A 20,128-nucleotide genomic window follows, 5' to 3' on the forward strand; every position below is an offset into this window, starting at 1 on the left:
CGATAACATGCATCAAGTCAGCGAGCCTGACCACCCGATTTCGTTCGTCGTCTCTTACGACAAGCATGGTTTGCTGAAGAGTAATTTTAACCCGGATCTTCACGGGTCTACACACACTGGGGGGCACGGGTGGCCCAGTCGTCTAAAGCGCCGCGATTCGCTGTGCAGAGTTGCGTCCTTTGGGCGCGCCAGAAACCTATGATTGTGGGTTCGAATCCCGGTTCGCCCCGATTATGTGTCTAGGTTTGTCAGCACCATACCCGTGCTAGTGGGTTTCACCGAACTGGTAAACGTCTAAGACCTGCATCATTTCGGGCTTTCCTCCCACATTAAGCTGACACGCCGCTATATAACTGTAATACTGTTAAAAGCGGCGTTAAACCCAACTCACTCCCTCACTCACTACACAAACTGTCAAAGATCTGATTATTAGCCAGGATGTAACGTGACAACGTGGCCAAGAACTGCTCAATGTCTAGCATTAACGCGACAGCTATATATATTGAAGCACGACTATAAAATACATGTCTAGCATTTATGTGGCAGCCATATATGCAAGCACTGCTCAATGTCTAGCAATAACGTGACAGCGATATATGCAAGCACTACTACATGTCTAGCACAAACGTGACAGCGCTATATGCAAGCACTATGACACATGTCTAACATAAACGTGACAGCGCTATATGCAAGCAATACTACATGTCTAGCACAAACGCGACAGCGCTATATGCAAGCACTATGACACATGTCTAACATAAACGTGACAGCGCTATATGCAAGCACTACGACACATGTCTAACATAAACGTGACAGCGCTATATGCAAGCAATACTACATGTCTAGCATAAACGTGACAGCGCTTTATACAAGCACTACGATACATGTCTAGCATAAACGTGACAGCGCTATATGAAAGCACTACTACATGTCTAACATAAACGTGACAGCGCTATGTGCAAGCACTACGATACATGTCTAGCTTAAACGTGACAGCGCTATATGCAAGCACTACTACATGTCTAGCATTAACGTGACAGGATATATCCAAGCACTGCTCATTGTATCGCTGTAGGAGGTGACGTGTACGTTGGTAACAAAGATGTTGTCTGATTGTTGTTGACACGGCAAGGTAGTGGCTGTGCTTCACCAGATAGACAGATTGACACATTACGTCAAATCTGGGGTTGATAACATATCATTTATGTGGGCCGTCAACACCGAGACACACGACGTGCAGGTTCACATCAAGTCATTTCATTCATAAATCGCTATCTACGCGTCCACGATAGGAAGTGTTACCAGGTATACACTCTTAATCCTGTCCTCCGTGACATAGGACAAAGAGCGTGGTAATGTTTTAGAAAATCACATGATCTACGAAAGCGAAGCTTGTATAGCACACGAGTGACCTGGTTGAATACAATACGATACACCCCTGGGTGTAGGTGTGGTGTAGGCTGTTGTACACTGTTGTACACTGTCGTGCAACCAAGCCGTTAAACGTTAAATGTAGGATGTAACAGACTCGGTTTATTTGTGTTAGACCCGATAATCCAGCAGAATAAACTGTCATCACAGTTCGTAGAAATACATTGAAATAAGCTGTCATACGCGTCATACCAAAAGACGTTAAAAGATGGTACTTGGTGTTACCCTGCCTGACGCTCGGCATTAAGGGTTAAGAGTGGGGTATTCATGTTAAACTGCGGCATAGTACTAGTATCTCAGTGGGCTAGCGCTATACAATTGGCATCAGTCAGGACTAGTACAAGCAGCCACACACACATACGTGCATGCACGTCGCAATATAAGTGCAATATTCTTGGACGCGACGTTAAACCCCATTTCACATCACCTTCAACTCGACGTACACTGTTAGAACTCGGAAATTCGAAACTGCATTAGGAACGGATATAACTGGTTTGATCAAGAATGTTGGGACGCACGTGCAACCGCTGGCCGTCTTCTCCGTGCATATCGTGACTCTAGCAGTGACAACAACCGACAACGGTACATTGACTCGTGGAGGTCGTACAGAAGCCTATGTAAACAGAAATCGACATCTGTGTTTCAGTGTTATATCACAGACATTAACAATGCTTTATCAACGCATAATAGTCGACACTTCTGGACTTTTTCATTTAAAAGTAATTCAATTTCACCGGCATTTCAATCATTTGTTCCAAGGCACTAATTTTGCTGAATGTGAGAAACAGTTTTATACAGATGTTCAACATTTTGTAGAATCTATTAGTGAAGATTTGATTAATTCTACTGTAGATGGCAATGGGTTGGATAGTAGAATAACATTAGATGAAATATTTAAGGCTGTTAATGATATGCCAAATAGAAAAGCCCCAGGGTTTAGTGGTGTACCCATTGAATTCTTTAAATATGACCCTTCCATTTGTTTTGAAATGCTGTTATGCTTTTATTGACTGGTATATATCCAGAGGAGGTGGACTTTAGGTGTCATTCTTCCTTTGCATAAAAAGGGTAATGTAAATGACTCAAGTAATTACAGACCAATTACTCTTTTAGAAATATCTGGTAAAATCTTTTCTACAATTATATGAACCAGACTCACCAATTGGGCAACTGATGGAAATGGAATTATACCTGAACAAGCAGGTTTTAGAAAGGGGTTTCAATATAATATATATGGATAATATATTCATACTTCAAGCTATTATTGATAAATATCTTAGATTACCGAAAGGTAGACTGTACTGTGATTTAAAAGCAGCTTTTGACCCTGTGTCACATAATGCTCTGATGTTTGTTTGTTTGTTTGTTTGTTGTTTGACGCTGCACTCAAACTTTGGACTGGTAATATTAAAGGTTCTGTTTTTCGATTACTTAGAAATATGTATGAAAATGTGAAATCATGCGTATCTCTGAATTCTGGATTTACTAAATTCTTTGACTGTTCATTTGGAGTTAGACAGGGTTGCCAGTTGTCACCATTTTTATTTTCATACTATTTTTATTTTCATTCTTTATTAATAACATTGTAGATTTTTCGCAACAAGATAAGCAATGGTGTATTAGTATAGGTACTCTACAGTTATTTATGCTGCTTTTTGCAGATGACCATGCAGTAATAGATAGTACAATTATTGGTCTTCAAAAGAGATTAAATAAACTTTCCTAATATTGTGATAAATGGCAGCTGCAAATAATTAATGTCAAGAGCAAGGTAAGTGTAATTCGCAAAGGTGGTCGATTAAAGAAATATGAAACATTTCTCTAAAAACATGTCCACTTGAGATTGTTTCAGTGTATAAATACTTTTTAAGTTAGGAGTACATTTTTTCAACCTCTGGTTCATGGTTTGATACACAGGAAACTTAACACTTCAGGCCAACAAAGTTTGCAGTCACTGAAAACAAACATTATTGACTTTCATAAGTTACCTTTACATGTTTTGACTCGTGTATTTGATGTAAAGCTTCTACCAATCTTGTTGTAGGGCAGTGAAGTCTGGGGGGTTCATCCTTCACCTGATATTAATACACTCCATGACAATTTCTGTAAACAGCTTTTACATTTAAGACGGATCGGATCGGAGTACCCCTAATATTGTTGCAAGTTCACTCAAAATAAACCAATATATGAAAATTATTGAATATTGGACTAGATTGATATTTCAAACTGATAATCCTAGTATTTTGAAACATGTTTATGATTATCAAGTGTCCTTGGCGGATAAAGGTATTGAATGTTGGGTTTTTAACGTAAAACAATTATTATCATCATATGGTTTTGGTTCTGTCTGGTGTAATCAAGATGTTCCAAATGTAAATAAGTTTATTGTTTGTTTTAAGCAAAGATGTATAGATATAGATCAGCAAACATGGTTAAGTAAATTAAAATGCTTGAAGAAGGGAGAAAAATTGGCCTTCTTGTGATGAACGCTTATGTCCATTTTGTGTAGTCCGGGTAATTGAAACTGAGTATCATTTCTGCATTTTATGTCAAATTTACTCAAATCTAAGAAATAGTCTTATACCTAAGTGTTACTATTCACAACCTTCATTTGATAAAATTTGCACTCTTATGTCATGCCAAAATTAAGATGTTATTAATAAATTAGCTAAACATATTTTCTTACTTTTAAGAAACGACAACAGTTTTTCAAATGTATGCAATAATTCAATTGTTTCAGTATATATATCACTTATATCATCTGGCGCCTGCTATTGTTGTAATCCACTGTATCCATATTGTATAATGGGCCGGTGGCCTCTTTACTGAAATAAGGCGGCTATGCTTGTCGTAAAAGGCGACTAACGGGATCGGGTGGTCAGGCTCGCTGACTTGGTTGATACATGTCATCGATCCCAATTGCGTGGATCGATGCTCATGTTGTCAATCACTGGATTGTCTGGTCCAGACTCGATTATTTACAGACCGCCGTCATATAGCTGGAATATTGCTGAGTGCGGCGTTAAACAACAGACCAACCAACCAACCAACTTTACTGAAATAAACTCACTCACTCACTCACTCGGTAAACGATGTTTTACGCTGAGTCATACAACCGGTATGTATAGTATAACACACATGTACGCTCGATATGCAGACATACTGTGAACTTTCATGAAGTCGATTCATATCGACGACAGCTAGACTTACACTTGTTTGACATTATAGTGTCCGAAAAGGTATTATATTCTAATTGTCACGATTTATGAAATTCCTCACTATGACATTACGAAAATGGAGGAAACGTGCTGAGCTTGTAACTAAATACCACTGGTGTATAGGTGTATATGTGTATAGGGTTACCCGTGTTCCTGATGAACTCAGTTAACATTAATTCCGACGGTCACTTCTCTTCATCTTGTATTTTCCTATATTCTCTCGAGTTCAGTCTGAAAGTTTAAAAATACTTCGCCATAATGGCTGAATTTCTTCACCTATTTGGCAACATATTTTTTTTAGTTTTTTTTGTCGCCGACTGACCCCAGACTTTGTCGCGACCTACAGTAAACTACGGTTATAACGAACTAAAATTAGTAGCCCATTTGAGTTCGTTATAACCGTAGTTCGTTTTAAGCATATATACAACATATATACAAATAATGGCCGGGACCTAAAAATAAGTTCGTCATATCCGTCAGTTCGTTATGAGCGTCTTTGTTATAAACGTAGTTTATTGTACATGATAAATTATGTTCCGTTTTTGAATATTCAAAGTAATTCTGATTCCAAAATTGTATTTTTTTTTGTAACCCATCCTGACCCTAACCCAAATCGGGAGTTTAATTATTCTGCACTTCGTTGTTATTCTTGAGCACAATGCTGAATTCACAATGGCTTTCCACACAAAGATTAAAATTACAATTTTACCTACCGACTCGCTGGTAAAGGAAATTAAGGCGAGACGAGATCTAATTATGTTGCCTTTATATAATTGTTTTACAAACGATGAACACCAATCGTTCCCAATATCGTCTGTGTGCACCCTGTCACCTGCACGGCCGCGTGTTTCGTACATGACGCCGTGAATGTAGTACATGTACTCGAGGGCCACGTGCACCAGACCACAGCATTATCGTGTACTGGGTGCCAGGCTGTCCTTGTGACTGGTCGCCCCGCCCCCGTGGCGCTACACGCAAACACCAGACATGTTCTCGGGAGACGCCTGTCTTCTCGTAGTCGGTATTAACACCGGCGATCATCATTGCGCCAACTGTAGTGTCGTTTATCATGTAGCTTTGTCAGATGAATCGATAAGTGTGATTCATACAAATATAGAATCAGGATAGATGTCATGAATCAATTTCCAAATGGTCGCAGTAATTGATTTGTTTTTTTCATCCAAAGACGAGTACGGGAGTTTTTGTCTGGAAAGTAGCGGTTGTGTTTGGTAAAAATTTTGGATGTGAGATATAAATGTTTGATTTATCTTATTTTTTGAACCGATAAATTTTCAGTACGTAAACACGCATGACAGATGTATTCCTTGGCCCCGATCTACAAAGGTGTCTTAGCGCTCCCTTTCTTTAACATAGGTTTACGAGCGTCGTAGCGCTAAGATCGCTTTGTGGAACGGGGCCCTGACTGGTCATACCAACATTACATTCTGTATGTAAGAACTAATTAAAACATAACTAAAGGCTACTGTTCTTACGTGTAAATTCATTAATCATATAATGCGTAGGTTTCTCGGCAGGATAAAGCCACCGGATAAAAACGATATCCGTTGGGGTCATATGCGGATAGAGATGCAAATATCAAAGGTCACGTAGGGACTTTGTTTATAAACAAACATGGCGTCGCCCTTGTCATTCGGCGATCTAGTCAGAATTAACCATCGGGAATCTGGAGAAACTACTGGGATAATTGCTATCATTATTAAAAGAACAGTCTAATATACTGAAAATGAGTGTCTTAATGTGACGTAGCTAAGGCGTTTTATATGTTTGGGCAACTTTTGAGACATAAATTTCGAAACAATTTTGCGAGGGCACTGGCCACCAGTTTCCACATCAGTGCCTGAAGACCGACCTCTGAGGCTTGGAACCTTTTCCACTAAGTAAAATTGTTGTATTTGGCCGAAATATGTTCGAATTGTTACCGTGTTTCGTTTTGTCGCTGTGTGTACATCTGACTGCACTTCTTAACGTTGTGACAGGACAGTCCAACTGTCAATAACGTCTGATCGTGGCCATGACGTCTCATAGACTAGGGTTAGAGTAACTTAATTCCCTTTAACAAAGGGGAAGGTCGGTGTAATCCCTGGGGGCAGCTATCAAGACTGGAACTGATGCTGATTCCTTCTCAAATCGAGATAACCACCCAGCTGCATGGAGAATTCCCCGCACCGCCTTAATTCTCTTTACAATAGGGTTTCTGTTGATTCCTGTCGCTATATGGCTGCAATAATGCCGATGCGACGTCATCTCACTCACTCTGTAGATTCTATACACTGGTCCCATACCGCTAAATAGTCGCTCGATCTGACAGGCCTGTTCGTTAGATATGCATTTTGCACTTTCTACTGGTCAATATTAATGTGTAGCTGTTTCCGTATTGGTTTCCTATTATTGAGGCATAAATAGCAAGGAACATGAAAGTTATCGATTTGTATGTTTTAGTCATTGGTCTTCAGCAGCTGTTGTCACGTTTTGTGAAAATGATCGAGCGTTGAGGTCGCTGCTGTGAACAGGTGCGCGTCTTTTATCCTACAGTGATATCTCACTATGTATGTAAAGCATGGTCGTTTCTGTGCGAAGATGCGCACGTGACAGCAACGCTAAAATCAACTGAGTGAGTGAGTTATGTTTAACGCCGCTTTTAACAGTATTCCAGTTATATCATGGCGTGTCAGCAGCTTAATGTGGGAGGAAAGTCCGAAGTCATGCAGGTCTCAGACGTATACCACTTTGGTGAAACCCACGAGCAGGGGTATGATGCTGACAAACTTAGAAACATAGTTGAGGCGAATCGGGATTCGAACCCACAATCTGGCGTGCCCAAGGGACGCAACTCTGCACAGCGAATCGCGGCGCCTTAGACGACTTGGCCGTCCGTGCCCCTAAAATCAACTGATATCCCGAGAGATTGTAGCAACGACAAACAGTCTGAGTAAGGGAGAATAAGAGAGAGGATGGGAAGGAGTGAGAGATTGCCGTGGACTGGTTTGCCTGCCGTCTCTTCGCATCACTCAAAGCGGACGAACTGGGAACAATCTATGGGCTCACAGTGGCTCAGCCCTGACCCTATCTCTGCATGTAATTGTATAAATAACATATGTAAAACTTTCAGCTCCATACTCCATGCTCCATGTTTCTATCTAGGCCGTAATACAGGTCATGGTGTTGCTGACATATCGCATCGAACAAATAAGGGAAACACGTGACCCGCTGACATATCACCGCCGTGAACCCCGTCAGCTCCTGGAAACGGCCACGCTTCCGGTTTCTGGACAATCGATGGCGATATCGAAATGAGCAAATATGGATATCGAGTCGTTATCAATACCCCAGGATATGGCGCTTCTAGGGTAAGACTAGAATACCACCGTCGTCGTCATGTATCCTGTCAACAAGGTTGGTGTTGTTGCTACCGTCCACGCTGGCGTGTTGATTCAGCTGATTGTTTCTGTGGAAATCAATGCGGGATCGTTTGGATGTCAATTTGTAATACAATATTCCCAACACCAGGTGGATAGCCAGTGGGCGTTCTCACTGGACTATAGTAAAAATACCTCGGACGTCTGACCTTCATAATAAGGAACGCAGATTCTGATACCAACCAATATAAGCCCTAATACGCAAGTGAAACCACTTTCACCAATAATACATTTGATGATGATGATGATGATGATGATAAGGAGGAGGATGAATGAGTTTCATTTCATGATGGTGATGTTGATGATGATGATGATGATGATGGTAGTGTTGATTCTGGCAAATTAACAAGCGCTTCCGGTGACCCCGATTTCAGCATACCTAGAAACATTAATGAATTCATGGCAAAAAAAGTTTAAAATGCAAGCGTAGGGCCAATGAGTTTCACGCATTTTCTGCACGTGTAAGGTATATTCATAATAGACGACATGTACATATAACATGGTTTGAATACAAAAAGTCCACTTTACCTTCAGAACCACCTTTGCCCAAAGGTACTTCTCAGGCAAAGATCTTTCCCTAACGTCCGGCATCAGACTTTCCTGTCGAGACATTGAGACAAAAACTGAAATCTCGGGAGTGAAAAACAACGCCGATAATAACGCAGCCTTGGGAGCTATTTGCACTGATTAGGCTTTGGTTTTTGGGACAAACAAGTTATGAAACAGCCCTAGCGCTGCAAGGAGTCCGCTTCCCTTGGGAAACCTTTCGTGCAATTACAAATCAAATAGCCACTCATACCACACAAGTAGAAACAATTACGTCGTCAGTAATTCAATTACAAATAGATGTTCCCCATGGGTACCTGTAATTTAATCTCAAGTATGGAATGTAAAATCTAAATTGACTTTCTGCTCCGTCCTGTATTCGAGCCCGATTTTTCTGGCGCCAAAAGCATGTCACCATGACAACGAGTAGGGCTTCTCTGTCGTGCTACACACTTTTGTTAAATAAAATAATTAGATTCTAACCCCGGAGAAATGTTTTGAACGTGCAATATGTACTACTCAAGGCTGAAAGAAGCATCGCTTCCTTTAAGTAACCCCGGGGGAGCTTCCAAAGACAACATACAAGGATCATATCTTAACATGCTTCAATAATAGCAACATGATGTTGAAATTGACCTTAACCGCGTTTTAACCCCTTCCCTAGTTTATCAATCTGCAATAACAGAAACCGAAGTAATAACAGACACCGAAGTAATAATAGACACCGAAGTAATAACAGACACCGAAGTAATAACAGAAAGCGAGGTAATAACAGAAAGCGAGGTAATAACAGACACTGAAGTAATAACAGAAACCGAGGTAATAACAGACACCGAAGTAATAACAGACACCGAGGTAATAACAGAAACCGAGGTAATAACAGAAACCGAAGTAATAACAGACACCGAAGTAATAACAGAAAGCGAAGTAATAACAGACACCGAAGTAATAACAGAAAGCGAGGTAATAACAGACACGGAAGTAATAACAGAAACCGAAGTAATAACAGAAACCGAGGTAATTACAGACACCGAAGTAATAACAGAAAGCGAAGTAATAACAGACACCGAAGTAATAACAGAAACCGAAGTAATAACAGAAACTGAGGTAATAACAGACACCGAAGTAATAACAGAAAACGAAGTAATAACTGACACCGAGGTAATAACAGACACCGAGGTAATAACAGAAAGCGAAGTAATAACAGAAACCGAGGTAATAACAGACACCGAAGTAATAGCCGACACCGAAGTAATAACAGAAACCGAAGTAATAACAGAAACCGAGGTAATAACAGACACCGAGGTAATAACAGAAAGCGAAGTAATAACAGAAACCGAGGTAATAACAGACACGGAAGTGATAACAGAAAGCGAAGTAATAACAGAAACCGAGGTAATAACAGACACCGAAGTAATAGCCGACACCGAAGTAATAACATTAACCGAAGTAATAACAGAAAGCAAACAAGTTAATAAACAATGGCGTCTATGCTTCCATTACAACCATGAAACCACAATGAGTTGAGCTGGAAGTAATTTTGAGACACCAGAAGTGGACTTGTAATGGCTGTTCCCCTACCTCTGAATGGTTCAATAACGCCAAATAAATCAGGGCCAAGTGATGTATTATTTATCCGTAAACACTGCGGCCTGGCGAGGCGGGGGAATTAGCCGCCGAGATAGATGTGTTATTAGGTTTGTAACCCCAGAGGAGACAGTTTGAGGTAACCTCCAGATTGGACGTCCACCCCGCCGCTCTGTCCTAGACTCGCTCTGGGAGACTCGCGTCTAATACGGAGTAGGTCATAGTCGGCGTAGTTTCATTAACAAACGCTGAGCTTTGATATACGCGAAGATTTATCTCTTTTACGGAATGTTTTTCTAGTTTTCGTTACGGATGTTATTTTGTTTAGGCGGATTGTCTGTGTGGTGTACGGCGCTGAAGTTTATTTGTCCCTTGAAGAGTCTTCTTCTCCGTTGTTTGGAGGATGGAGCTGCTCAGAGAGCGGAAGGTCGGGGTTCCATCAGACCAGAAGACGATACTTGTTGTTACCCTGCCTGGTCCTCGGCATTAAGAGGATCAAACGAGTTCTGGTCGGCTCGGAGTCAGTATACTGTGTCTGCGTAGTGTATTCATGTTAAGCTGCGGAATGGTATCTTAGTGAGCAAGCACTATAAAACCGGCATTAGCCCGGACTAGTAGAAGCAGACACGCACACACACACGCACGCACGAACGCACGCACGCACGTTACTCTCTCTCTCTCTCTCTCTCTCTCTCTCTATCTCTCTATCTATACTGCCAGGATAACAACTGACTGACACGGCTGGCGGGGAATACAATGTATTTGTCTTGACGCAATTGACCTGCGTGTATAGTATATTCACGTAAAGTTACTGCGAACATGCGATCAGCGCATCAAGGGACATCATTGTGGAACAGAGTAGGCTGTAATATGTACGCGTAATTGCGAGTAGGTCATCCACTAAGCAAAAGAAATCATTTGTAGTTTGCAGACATATTTGAAATGATTGTTAGTGAGTGTGAGTTACTCGACGCCCAACCTGCCACGCGGTACTTCAGCAAACGACGATGGCAACTCCGGCGCCTGACACAGTTAAAGAAGGGGCACGATCAATGGAGGTTTAGAGTTATAGCATCAACTCAAAGCAATATTGAAATGGGCAAAGTGCAAGTACATAATTTGATGCAGCCTTTTTTTGTAAAGCTTCGTAAGGAAAAGCAATTCTACAAAAAGTCAAATTGTCTGACTAGAGATGAATTTGGGTCTTTAGTGTTGTAAGAAGACACTACCGTGGTCGACCCGCGGCTTACATGGCCATGATGACTCTCGCTCAGTCAGAGGAAAAAGACTTGGATTTTACGGTTCAATCGATTTTCGCCATAGCTAAATAAAAAGATGTCGATTTTAAAAGCCTTGTCAGAACAAGGTAATGAAGAAGCCCCACGACGTGTGGACATGGTCGCATTGCTTAAAATGGTATTTTACCCGGTGAGTTGAGAACACCTCAGAAATGAGGGTTACTCAGATCAAATATTGCCTCAGACTCGAAGCGATTGCTCTTGTAGCACGACCCCGGTGATGATGTCGGTTAACGTTGTCAGGGGTTTGGGAGAAAACGGCAACGAGGATGAAGAAGAATAGGGTGTGAGATCACCTTAGTCTGGCATCATCAGACAGCAGCTCTGACCTCAAGTAAATGTACACATCCATGTTACAACTGAGACTTTTAACCCACACCTCTGACTTAGAACGGGCGGTGGGGTAGCCTCGTGGTTAAAGCGTTAGTTCGTCCCGCCGAAAACCCGGGTTCGATTCCCCACATGGGTATAATGTGTGAAGCCCATTTCTGGTGTCCCAGACGTGATATTGACGGAATATTGAGAAAAGCGTCGTAAAACCATACTCACTCACTGACTTATGACCGTCGTAGAGATGAGGCAGTTTTGTTTGACTTCAGCATGCAACACACATACATCCATCTGAGGGAGCGTCTTCTTTTATTTCGATTTTGTTCTGTTCGTAGACTCAATTATGGGTGTGTGTGGGAGTGAGTAAGTTGGTCAGCAAGTGAGTGAGTGAGTGAGTGAGTTGTGTCAATATTCTATGTGAGGAAGACCAAGGGGACAAAGGTCGGACACATTTACAACTTTGCTGATCATAAGACATTGATTTAACATTTCAAGAAGTAAATACCCTTTTGAAATGTTGATGTTAATGAGCAAAATGAAAACCGTTAAGTCATTTTTACAGCGGGTATGGGCATTCATGTGGCTTATTTTATTTCTTTCGCTTAAATAACATTTTTAATCTGACGTTTACCGAGAATTCAAAACGGCTTTGACGCATGCAGCTAAAACCGCTAAACGCCATACCTTCCGTCGGCGGGATATTTCCGTGAACTCAATGTCTCGTTTCTAAGAACGTTTAAAGACGTCAAGTAATACGTTTAACTCAATTTCATTAAACCCTTTATGGTTGTGTTGTGTTGCCGCGATCAGCCAATACACTAAAAGCACTTTAATAAGGCCATTAGCGATATATTTTGGTGGCGTTTGAGGCAGTAAGTGAGTTTTGTCGTGTCTAATGCAATAACGTTCCGGTATGTACATTTCGCTAGGCCATAACTCCGCGAATCAATCAGATCAGCTTATCAACGTAGCCCCAGTCCCCCGAACCGTTCTGCACGTGTGTAAGTGTCGGATAAAAGCAATACGTCTTATGTAGCGTTGTGTAACGATCATCAAATAACGCCATTAATCAATACAAGACAAATCAGTTTCATCCGGGTCCGCCTGCTTGGCGCCATCTAGCGGGGAATGTGTAAATCAGGCAATCTCGCCAATGTCTATATTGTCTGAGCATCAGAAACACCAGTCCGAGGTGATATTGTCGGGTCAAGAGGACCAAAGTTTTCTCCGTAGAGAGCGATGATGCGTTGAATGCTGAAATGGGTCATTTTCCTGGCGCATACTCTTCTAGTTATCGGGGCTGTCCCCGCTACATTCTTATCCTCACCTATCAATTGAGCCATATTAGCGCTGCTAAAGAGCAGGAATCCCTAAAACGTAGGACTGTTTCCTCTTCGGTCGGGAACGTAATAGATTTTGTGCCATTAGATGTCTGAGTGGGTACTGCCAAAAGACGAACGCCCTATCTTTAGCGGACGGGATGGTCTTACTTAATCCCAATGGTTCCCATGAAGAATATATATTCTAATTCTGACATTGGCGACACATTTGGTGAAAAGGAGTAACGTGAGCTGCCGATAAATGCTTATGTAAGATCAACATGAAGTCAAGAAGTCAAGACTGCAAAACTGTTTCCAATATTGAACACAGCACAAACCGGTTTAAGTAGCTCAATACATCAATACGCCGTATCAAGTCTGTGGATGGCGTTTAGAAGTGATACACATAAAGAAGAGAATTCATGGATGTCAACTTCTTTATTACCAGGAACACGTTTCGGGGTATGTACTGACTCCTTCATCACCTGAGAGACGCGAACTGACCCTTGTTTCCTGGGGTAACGTCCAGGGCTCCACCCACACAGTCGACACGTTCACATTGCTGGCAGAGAATTAATGGATGTCAGAGTAAGTATATACAGTCAAGTCTCGTTAATCTGACAATCAGCTTTATCCGACACTAATGATCGGAACCGAATTCAATCAGTGCTATTTATACCCGTTAATCCAACAGTCTCGCACTCCGACTCCGACACACTCGATAATCCGACACAGTGGTCAGCATACTCCGTGGTCATCTGCCCGCGAGTACACAGCCCGTGTTTTGATGCGAGATGAGTCGGCTGGAAGCTGCATATTACAACGGCTGCGGTGATAAACTTGCTGTAGTCCGAAACTCTGTGTTCCTTGTATTTAAGAAGTTGACATTCACCTGATGAAGGAGTGAGTATATACTCCGAAACACTGTGTTCTTCGTGATGAATAAGTTGACATTCACCTGATGAAGGAGTGGGTATATACTCCGAAACACTGTGTTCCTCATAATAAAGAAGCTGACATTCACCTGATGAAGGAGTGAGTATATACTCCGAAACGCCGTGTTCCTCGTAATAAAGAAGCTGACATTCACCTGATGAAGGAGTGAGTATATACTCCGAAACGCCGTGTTCCTCGTAATAAAGAAGCTGACATTCACCTGATGAAGTAGTAAGTATATACTCCGAAACGCCGTGTTCCTCGTAATAAAGAAGCTGACATTCACCTGATGAAGTAGTAAGTATTTACTCCGAAACGCCGTGTTCCTCATATACATAATAAAGAAGTTGACATCCACACATTCCCTTACTTAACACGCCGTATGTTACAGTTTCTGAAACAGACACGGAAACGTGAAGACTGAATGTGACCCCTGGATGTTATCACAGGAAACAAAGGTCTGTTCGCGTCTTCTAACAAACTTGGCTGTGACAACCAACATGTGTGACCCTACCTACCTACTTCCTGAAATGTCGTTCAGAATACACCGAGATTTAATATACACTCGCTATGAAGTCCATTGCTAGATGTCGCGATGAGGACTTCGTCGTCTGATGTAGATCCGATGCTTCGGGCTTATGGTGTTAAACCAGGCGTTTTAATTGCAATTTTATTTTATTTCAATAATGTACACATATACGCGACTCTGTTTGTTACAATTCTGTGGAGTGAGTGAGTGAGTGAGAGAGTGAGTGAGTATGGTTTTAAGCCGCTTTTAACAATATTCGAGAAATATCACGGCGGCGGACAACAGAATCGACTTCACACATCGAACCATATGGGGAATCGAACCCGGGTCTTCGGAGTGACAAGCGAACGGTTTAACCGCTAGGTTTCCTCAATTTTCCAAATTTCAAACGCATTTTTTTCGATATGCTGACATTGTTCATCCAATGCACCAAGGCAACGATGCACATGTAGTAGATGTAACTTCCCATTGTATGTCTCGGACTCATGGGGGAAATGTGTGTGGGGGGACGGCTGTTTTGAGTATCTTTTCATTCGAATCGGACTCACAATAAAGCTCTGGTTGCGAAGCATTGGAAGCACTGGAGTATCGAGCATGGTTTGTGATAACCGAGAGTAGGAACCACCAGGCTAATCCACGTACAAACAGATTCCTGTTTATCGACCGTAATATTCAGCTTTGTTTTTATTGTTAAAGGAACCGTTAAGATCCGGGGTAGAATAGGTCTTCAACAACCCATTCTTGTCGTTAAAGGCGACGATGCTTCTCGTAAGAGGCGACTAACGGGATCAGGTGGTCAGGCTCGCTGACTTGGGTGATGCATGTCATCGTATTCCAATTGCGTGGATCGATGCTCATGATGTCAGTCACTGGATTGTCTGGTCCAAACTCCATTATTTACACACCGCCAGTATGTAGCTTGAATTTTGCTGAGTCCCGCGTTGAACAATAAATAGATAAAAAACAAAACAAACAATCTACTGCTAAAGTCATGACACAGTTGGGATCTCCCGTCGGATGAAGTCGTCACCTCAACGTCTCTGCGACATCAGAAGTCCCTGTTAGAAGACGCAGTAACTGTTACAAGACACAGGCGCTGTTACAAGACACAGTCACTGTTACAACACGCAATCGCCGTTACAAGACGCAGTCACTGTTACAAGACGCAATCGCTGTTACAAGACGCAATCGCTGTTACAAGAGGCAGTCCCTGTTACAAGACGCAGTCCCTGTTACAAGACGCAGTCACTGTTACAAGACGCAGTCCCTGTTAGAAGACGCAGTCACTGTTACAAGACGCAGTCACTGTCACAAGACGCAGCCGTTGTTACAAGATTCAATCGTTGTTAGAAGACTCAATCGCTGTTAGAAGACTCAATCGCTGTTAGAAGACTCAATCGCTGTTACAAGAGGCAGTCCCTGTTAGAAGACGCAATCTCTGTTACAAAAGGCAGTCCCTGTTAGAAGACGCAGTCACTGTTACAAGACGCAGTCACTGTCACAAGACGCAGCCGTTGTTACAAGACTCAATCGTTGTTAGAAGACTCAATCACTGTTACAAGACTCAATCGCTGTTACAAGAGGCAGTCACTGTAACAAGACGCAGTCACTGTTACAAGAGGCAATCGCTGTTACAAGACACAGTCACTGTTAGAAGACTCAATCGCTGTTACAAGACGCAGTCACTGTTACAAGAGTCAGTCCCTGTTAGAAGACGCAGTCACTGTTACAAGACGCAGCCGTTGTTACAAGACTCAATCGTTGTTAGAAGACGCAGTCACTGTTACAAGACGCAGTCACTGTAACAAGACGCATTCACTGTTACAAGAGGCAATCGCTGTTACAAGACACAGTCACTGTTAGAAGACTCAATCGCTGTTACAAGACGCAGTCACTGTTACAAGAGGCAGTCCCTGTTAGAAGACGCAGTCACTGTTACAAGACGCAGTCACTGTTACAAGACGCAATCGCTGTTACAAGACGCAATCGCTGTTACAAGAGGCAGTCCCTGTTAGAAGACGCAGTCACTGTTACAAGACGCAGTCACTGTTACAAGACGCAGTCACTGTAACAAGACGCAGCCGTTGTTACAAGACTCAATCGCTGTTTGAAGACGCAATCGCTGTTAGAAGACTCAATCGCTGTTAGAAGACACAATCGCTGTTAGAAGACGCAATCGCTGTTGGAAGACGCACGGCAATCAATCTTCCTCTGGAAATTGTCGCCATGTCAACATTGCCATATGTCGCACTACACTACTTCTTAACCTGTCATGATAAATCTGTTGCTAGGAGACGTCATGTCAGGATGTTTGTTCAACAGGTCATTTGAAGAAACAGGATGGTATTGTCCTGTCATTGGTCAATACACTGCCAGAATCCAGCCAATCAGAAAGTCACACGTATGGTTAGCAAGATGTGAAAGACGTGTGGTTTATAGAAGATGTCACATGATGTTTAATTTGGGCCTCGAGAGACCGGATTTTGGTCCATAGTGTAGTAGGAATTGTCCAAAATATACCATCCGGGCACTCGAAACCCAAATAAAACATCATGTGACATCTCCCGGCAGTTTTCGGGTATATCCTCCATGAAATCTTCCATGAAACATTGATATAATTTCTATTTTGGTATATTGATATAGTTTCATTTTTCATATTCGGCTGTTCTCTTTATATACGTTCGAATAGTTGTCCATCTCTCAGAAATAGAGTTAGTTTGGCCTTCGCTATCGCATCTCTTGGCTTCACGAGATCAAACATACTGATAGTTATACTGTTTCATTTATGAAGCCTTACGTCTCAATTAAATGGAGAAGGAAATCGATATCTTAATTCTAGTCATAGAGTTGGGGCACTGGCGCTGTCCTGAGTTGTCCTGAGTGAATAAGATTGCATATGATAGGTTTATCTTTAGTTTACAACTTAGACTGCCTTAGCTGCGTAGAGCGTCTCCTTAATTAGCCCTATATCCCCTATAGGGTCTCACGTGGCGTCTTCCACTGTATCGATACACTTCAGTGAACCCATGCTTCAGATCATCTGGGATCAGATTGACTCATGCGTTTATAGATCAGCTGGGAATAGTTTAGTTTAGGGCCTAAACCGTTGCAGCATGATTGAAATTGTTGCTGAAGATATCGGCAACATCAAAGAATGCCCGCTATGGTTGCCCGGATGTCCGGCTAGACGTTGTGCTGAAGGGTTCAGTCAGTGTTAGCAACGCACAACGTAACACCGCTTAATGTCAGCCGGCTCAACGTGAGCCATTTGTGTGAGATAATGAAAGAGTAGCTCCCTATCTCTGTAATCATCCCCTTAGTCGTCGTCACCGAGAGACAGAACCAGTGTAGCAATCTGTACGCCGCTAGATGGCGGCTATCATTGGTCACAGGTTAGGTTACGTCCGATCTTCAAAGCACAGGGACTGATTCTGGTTGTCTGGGTTCTGGTTTGTAGTCCTGTTTCCAACGTGTGTAGAACCTTTCATCACTGTATATCACCGTTATAAGGAAATGAGCACATGAATTTTATGACCGCCTCCGTGGTCTAGTGGTAGAACTGAGAGCGGAGGGTCCGGGGTTCGATCACCGGCCGCGTCATACCAAAAGTCATTAAAAGATGGTACTTGTACTTACCCTGCCTGGCGCTCGGCATTAAGGGGCTAAAACAAGCACTGGTCGGCCCGGAGTCAGTATACTGTGTCTGAGTGGGGTATTAATGTTAAACTGCGGCATGGTATCTTAGTGGGGTATCGATATAAAATCGGCATTAGACGCGACGTTAAACCCCATTTCACCTCACCACAAGAATTGTACAATCCTAACGATATCCCGAGCGATTAGTTGAAGGCTGATACCAGGTGTCATGAACAGGATGACGTCGTTTTAAGCATTTCAGTCTTGCCGAGCCGGCGCCATCAGAATCCTTTCACTCGATGTACCCGAGTAACTCCATGCGTGACGACCAATCCAGGAAACGACGAAAGCATTTCTTCAAAATAGTTTTTTTTTCTCAAAAGAACCTTTCTTCTTCTGCTGTTTTCAATGTTTTTTTAATCAAGGAAACTAGACTTGGTTTAGTTCGATCCCGACTTGCCTAAGATTTTATTAAAAAAAATGAATAAATATTCCACAGTCATGGCGCAGGACTAACCTGACGACCAACACAGGAACACCAACCCACCTGACGGCCAACCCAGGAACACATCCCACTTGACGAACAACCTAGGAACACCAACTCAATTGACAACTAGCCTAGAAACAAATCCCACTTGACGACCAACCTAGGATCTCCACCCCACCTGACGGCCAACCCAGGGACACCAACCCACCTTACGGCCAACCCAGGAACACATCCCACTTGACGACCAACCCAGGAACACATCCCACTTGACGACCAACCTAGGAACACCAACTCAATTGACGACTAACCTAGAAACACATCCCACTTGACGACCAACCGAGGAACTCCATCCCACTTGACGACCAACCTAGGAACACATCCCACTTGACGACCAACCGAGGAACTCCATCCCACATGACAACCAACCTAGGAACACATCCGACTTGACGACCAACATTGGAACACATCCCACTTGACTACCAACCTAGGAACACATCCCACTTGACGACCAACCTAGGAACACATCCCACTTGACGACCAACCTAGGAACACCATCCCACCTGACGACCAACCTAGGAACACATCCCACTTGACGACCAACCTTGGAACACATCCTACTTGACGACCAACCTAGGAACACATCCCACTTGACGACCAACCTAGGAACAGCATCCTACTTGACGACCAACCTTGGAACACATCCCACTTAACGACCAAACTAGGAACACATCCCACTTGACGACCAACCTAGGAACACATCCCACTTGAAGACCAACCTAGGAACACATCACACTTGACGACCAACCTAGGAACAGCATCCCACTTGACGACCAACATAGGAACAGCATCCTTCTTGACGACCAACCTTGGAACACTTCCCACTTGAAGACCAACCTAGTAACTCCATCCCACATGACGACCAACCTAGGAACACATCTCCCTTGACGACCAACCTAGGAACACATCCCACTTGAAGACCAACCTAGGAACACATCCCACTTGACGACCAACCTAGGAACAGCATCACACTTGACGACCAACCTAGGAATACCAACTCATTTGACAACTAACCTAGAAACACATCCCACATGACGACCAACCTAGGAACACATCTCACTTGACGACCAACCTAGGAACACATCCCACTTGAAGACCAACCTAGGAACACATCCCACTTGACGACCAACCTAGGAACAGCATCACACTTGACGACCAACCTAGGAATACCAACTCAATTGACAACTAACCTAGAAACACATCCCACTTGACGACCAACCTAGGAGCTCCATCCCACTTGACGACCAAACGAGGAACACATCCCACTTGACGGCCAACCCAGGAAGACCAACCCACTTGACGACCAACCAAGGAACA

At 42.7% G+C, this 20,128-nt stretch overlaps 1 protein-coding gene across 1 annotated transcript in view; it reads left to right on the plus strand.

Moving 5' to 3' along the window:
- The window catches only part of LOC139445056 (uncharacterized), a 53,232-nt gene that overhangs the window by 24,298 nt on the left and 8,806 nt on the right, over positions 1 to 20,128 (plus strand). The window lies entirely within an intron of this gene.

This window comes from Haliotis cracherodii, unplaced genomic scaffold, assembly GCF_022045235.1.
Source record: "Haliotis cracherodii isolate W230 unplaced genomic scaffold, xgHalCrac1.p SCAF_6, whole genome shotgun sequence".
Taxonomy (NCBI): domain Eukaryota; kingdom Metazoa; phylum Mollusca; class Gastropoda; order Lepetellida; family Haliotidae; genus Haliotis; species Haliotis cracherodii.